Raw genomic sequence first — 6,000 nt, 5'->3', positions numbered from 1 at the left:
CAAATCTGGCATTTTGAACCATATTGAAAAATGCCCTAATAAGTTGTAAGGGTAATTTCGTAACTTTGAAGTCTCCATTAATGTGACAAAGATGGAAGAGAAGTAAATGCAGGTTTCTTGAAACTACAAAGAAGGTTTTTGTTAAAGTGAAACCTCATGGGAGGTTATTATGATTGTCATAAACCTAAGGGAAGATTTTTATATTTTACCCTTTTATCTTTATTGTTTGCCATCCAGAGTTGGTTAATTGTTAAATAATGCCCTATATTGAATGGGCTAGCTGTTAGTAGTTTGGACTTTTAAGATATGTTTTCCTGTTGCTTTATTCCACCTCTATATGTAGATAACACAATAACAAAATTTGGAAGTTCTTTATTCTTTGGGGGTGCTTTTTTTTTGTTTTTTTTTTTGATTTGGAGAGGGGGGAAAGTAGGTCAATGGGATTTTGGTTCCCATTGACCAAGAATCCCATGTTCTTTTTTAAGATTAATGTGGGGACCAGAGAAATTTTATTTTCTTGGGCTCCTAAGTGGGTAAATAACTTTCCCACATGGGGAGAAAGTTTCCAAGACTTGAATGGGACAAAAATGCCCCATTTTAATAATAGATTTTTTTGGCTAAAATGATCATTTCCTATTTTTTTACTTGGGAAATAAAGCTATGTTTGGTTTGAAGGAAAAGGTAGGGAAAGGAAGGGAAAGGCATGAAAACCTATACAAAGTTTGTGAAGATTCCTTGCCTTTCCCTTCATTTCCCTACTTTTTCCTTCAAACCAAACATAGTCTAAAAAGAACATGGGTAAATACACTTACCTGGGTAAGTGTCTCCTAGGAAAAACTTACCCGGGTAATTGTATTTACCCGGGTAAGTAACTTATCGAAAAGTGAGTCGAGCCTTTGTGTTCTCCGTGAAATGAAGACTATATAGGTTTATTTTGGTTTAGCAACACAAACAACTGCCTAATCCCAAATTATTGTACCATATAATCTAACTACTAACTTGTTTTCACTGGAAAAATTGTCCAAAACAGTAAAATCTGATTCAAATATACCATTGTCATGAAAAAAAAAATCAGATTCAAATATACCAGTAACACAAAAAAAAAAATCAAATTAGTTGAATGCTTGAGTTGTATACCAAGCTGTGGAATCAATGATAATGTTCCATGCTAGCGATAAAACGCATTGGTTCAACAGCAAGTGGTTGAATGTTTGTGGGTTCCATGTATTTTATGATCAGTGTAGAGTATTATTATTGGTTCCACACTCTACCCAACAGCTATCGCATTTAGCTAAACCTATCTCTGTTGCAACATGCCTCAATCTGCCTAATCAATAAATTCATCTTACGATGTATAGTTTCAGATTAGGGGGGGGTTCCTTTTTTGGATATTGAAAGTGGGGAAAGTTGTGAATCTCATTGACCAAGAAACCCTTTTTTTTCAGATTTATGTGGGGACTAGGAAAAGTCTCCTAGGTGGGTAAATTAATTTTCCTGTCTTAGGAAGGTTGCCAATACTTGGATGGGACAAAAATGCCTCTTTTGATAATAGAATTTTCATAACTAAAATGATCATTATTTTTTTTACCTGAAAACTAAAAGAACATGGGTAAATGCACTTGCCCAGATAAGTGCATTTACCTGGATAAATAACTTACCGAAAATCAAACAAGGCATAAGTTGTAAGAAAATCCTGGTTCTGATTTATAGTTTTGTCTCTCATAGTTTTTTTTGAAGAACTTTACTGAGATACGACATATTAGGGCTGTCAATGGATTTCAAAATTCTAAAACACAATCCAATTATATGATTCAGACAATCCACTTACAAGGGCAAGGTGGGTTTTTGGTTGAGACGTAGCCAATTTAACCAGTTCGGCTTTGGTTGGTTGAGCCAACCTTTACTGAACCCAACGCAATGACATCCTAAAACCTATTTCTGCCACTTAAGTATGATGTTCTGCTTAGGGTATGTTTGGTACTGTAACTTGTTTAGTGCCAATTAGAAATCGGGAAAGTGAAACTTTTTGGCACACCAAATAGCTTATTGTGATTTTAAATACATACCCTATTGGAGGAAATGTCTTCCTCCAACGCTCCAAGACACATTACTTTATACAAAAAGTGGTATAGACATTAGAAATTATCTATCTAGCCAAACGCAAATTTCATACCATAAAATCAAAATACCAATATGGTGCTTAGGCTCCTTTTGGATGAGAGTAAATGCAAACACAATTGATTATAGTTTTTATTCTACCATTCTAGCTACCAAGATTAATGTTCATTTTCTAAAGAGGCATTTGTTCCTGCAATCTAAGGAGGCGTTCTACAATATGAATGTTTTTGTTTTCATTTGCTTTTGGAATTACCACATCAGAAAAAAATAAAAGAAATAATTTTTTGAACTCTGTTTTTGTTTTAAAAGGGAAAATAACTTGGTTTTGTTTCAAAAATAATAATACATGTTTTTGAAATCAACAAAATATTGGGTTTTAAAACAAAAACAAAAATTTTCTAGTACAGAAATTATATAACTTATGGAACATGTGTTGAAAAATCAGATGAAAATATGTTTTTGAAACCCAATCCAAGAACATGTTTTTGGTTTTAGTTTTGAAAACAAAAAACACATACTCAACCAAACATGCTTTTTGTGTTTTTGTTTTTAAAAAGTAATCTGTTTTGAAACGAAATGGTTTTGATTTGTTTTTAGAACAGGCAAAAAGAAAAACAATTCACTTTGTAGCCACTATTTCTAAGGAAAAATGAGAAACTTGTTGATGGGCGAATCAACTATGGCTAACTATCCATTGAACAACTATGGCTAAATGGCCAAAAGAGTGGCTATGTTGAAGCTTGAAGGTCAAACACATTGGTCTTAAAGATCAAGCTCTAAATATCTCTCACCTCGACTTTTAGGAGAATCCACCTATAAGTAGCCACATTCTCTAGCAATTTATGTTCATTGCAAATGTGCGAAAAACACTTGTGAGGTTTTGGATGATGACCAAATTAGAAGGCAAGTCTTAGAATGGGTAGCTTTGATTTTTCTAGGGATACAAAATTGGCCATGTCATACCACGTGGATGACTAGTGAGTTACGACATAACAAAATTCCCATAATACAAATATTTACAGCCTAAGGATCTTATATTCTTTGTATATTTGTTTGTTTTTATCTTTCTCTTTCATTTTATTTTCTGTTAAAGTGGTACTAAATAAATATGAGCTCCGGTCTTTGAAAAACAAAAAAAAAAGAGTTTGAAAACAATCCTAAAATCCAAATAATCAGGAATAACTTTTTTTGGGTTATTTTTCAAGTTCTACTTATAGGGAAGCTGTTTGGAGTGTAACACTTCTGTGCAGTACAGGCTTGTGCATTTAGCCTGTGGCAAATGTTCCATTAGTTGTGTATGGATACCATGCATATGAGCCCACACACATGTAATGGGATAGTGACAATGCAAAAACAAGTTCAGTATGAACAAGTGCATAAATTAAAATCAATTAATACTGCCAAAAACATTAAAATCAATACTATGTCATTTGGTGTTATGAATATTGGGAGACTTGGACCAATGTTTGTTAACATCTTACTTATTATTTATCACTAGCATAAGAGCATGTGTTAGGGAATTTTAGATTGGAAGGTTTTACAGTTATTAGTTTCTACTTAAAAAAGTTCATTTATCCAAGTAGGAGATGAATGTCACTTACCTCGACCTAAGTGATAGTTAGGCCAATCCATTCCATTGATCAAGATGTTCATGTTCTTTTTTTTTTAAATTTGTGTGGGGTCCATTGAAAGTTTATTTTCCTTGGGTACCACTTAGTCTCCCAGGTGGGTAATTAACTTTCCCACCTGGGAGGAAAGCTGCCAGCACTTGGAATGGGGCATAATTGCCCTATTTAATAATGGATTTTTATGATTGAAAGTCATTTTCTTGTTTACTTCGGAAATAAAAGAAAATGGGTAAATGCACTTACATGGGTAAGTGTTTCCTTAGGTAAGTAACTTCATGAAAAGCAAACCAAGCCTAAGACCCACAACTTATTGAAAAGCGAATACAAGAAAATTGGTTAACAGGAGACACTTTCTTGGTGATCAACTTTCCCCCTCTTATCTCTTGGAAAACAAATGAGGCCTTATGGGTAAAACACTTATCCATAGGACTCATTGTTAGCAAAAAAGCAACTTGAGATTATTGATCATAGGAACAATTTTCCATTGACCAACCCCTCCCAAAGTCCCATGTTGGCAACAACCACATAAACCTCTAATGACATGGCAGGGATTTTTATAATTTAAAATGTACAACTAGCTATTAGAGTTGTATTGGTTTTTGAACCATCCTACACTATAAATTTAAATGTACAGCTCGTTCTAACTATAACTTTCCCAAAAGAATAAAGTAATTTTACTCTATAAAAACGTTAGGTCTAGTGAAGTTTAAAAAGTCAAATATGGCATTTTAAATTATATTGAAAGATTCCCTACTACCTTGTAAGGATAATTTTGTAACTTTAAAATATTCATTACTGGAACAAATATGGAAATATGGAAAGGAGGTAACTACATGTTTTTGATAAATTACAGAGGAGTTTAGCTTAAAGAATTTAAGAATTTAAGAGAATTTTAGCTATATTAGGAATTTAGGATGCTTTAGTGAACCTTTAAAAGTATAACTCTGAGAGTTTTAAAGTTATCCATCATACATAGATGATAAAACACAATAAGAATGATGATCCAAAAGAAAAATAGGGCAAAATACAAAAACCTCCCCTGAAGTTTCTGACAATCATAAAAACCTCTTTTATGGTTTCACTTTAGCAAACACCTCCCTTAGATTTTCAAAGAATTTGACAAAAACCTTCCTTTTGTCAATGACCAAGACGAAAAATGTTAAATCGCTTAATCATTTTTTAAATACCTATTTTACCCTTATCAGCATGTTATCCCCTTTTCCTCTCTCGCTGATCTCTTTCTTCTTCAACTGGCCATACCTTCCCAACTCCATTTGTAGTCCTCCACTTTCAACATCCAAGGTTCATGTCTGAACTCGACATCCAAATTCTTGCAGCCTTCCATCCCTTTATAAAGGCAAATGATAAGGACTCAGGCATTGGGGCAAAGGAGTATGTGCATGTGCATATACAACAAAGAAATGGTCGAAAAATCCTAACAGTGCAAGGTTTGAGGAAGGAATTCAGTTACTTCAAAATACTCAAGGATCTAAAGAAGGAATTTTGTTGCAGTTGTACTATTGTCCGGGACCCAAAGCTAGGCCAAGTTATTCAACTTCAAGGTGATCAATAGAAGAATGTGTCGACATTCCTCGTTCAGGCCTGAATTGTGAAGAAGGAACATATCAAGATTCATGGTTTTTGAGTAGCAAGCAACAGACTTGTCCCTGCATTATCATACTTTACGCATGTCAGCAAAGAACTCCATTGTCCGAAGAGGAGGGACACAACATTGATTTCAGCAATCCAAACCCATTATTTATCTCTCTTTTTTTCTCCTCCTTCATCACTGTCCATACACAACATCGAGCTGCCCCCACACAGCCCGAATCTCCATCACAAATACAACACCACCGTTGGAACCACGGTGGTCGCCATCCCCAACCAAGCATCGTCTAAAGAAGAAGACAGGCTGTTAAATTTGCACTCAAATCGATGGTGACGACTGTTGGTCAGATTCAAACACCAAACGGAGATTTGGAAAGAGAGAGGTCATGTTATGTTATGAGTTATGATCATTCTTCAATTTTCATTACATTTTACAGGATAGTTGATGGTTAACTTGCAACCTCCGCTTTTCCAGTATAGCAGTGTATGGTCCCTCAAATCTCAATCAAAGATTAATCAGATTCCATGTTCTATTTAGTTGGAATACGGCTGGATTAATTTCATGTTCTTGAGATTAAAAGAGAGAGCTAGATTAATTTCATGCGTTGGAATACAACACCGAACCGCCCCACAGAGAGGTGGTTCC

General features: G+C 34.5%; 1 pseudogene; it reads left to right on the top strand.

The window, feature by feature from the left end:
• The first annotated feature begins 4,786 nt into the window (after positions 1-4,786).
• LOC104600111 (protein translation factor SUI1 homolog pseudogene) lies at positions 4,787-5,492 on the top strand (annotated as a pseudogene).
• The last annotated feature ends 508 nt before the right edge of the window (positions 5,493-6,000 follow it).

The sequence above is a fragment of the Nelumbo nucifera genome, chromosome 5, assembly GCF_055504915.1.
Source record: "Nelumbo nucifera cultivar China Antique chromosome 5, China Antique-T2T, whole genome shotgun sequence".
Taxonomy (NCBI): domain Eukaryota; kingdom Viridiplantae; phylum Streptophyta; class Magnoliopsida; order Proteales; family Nelumbonaceae; genus Nelumbo; species Nelumbo nucifera.
Note: the sequence above shows the minus strand (reverse complement) of the source record. Positions and strands in the feature narration are given on the sequence as shown.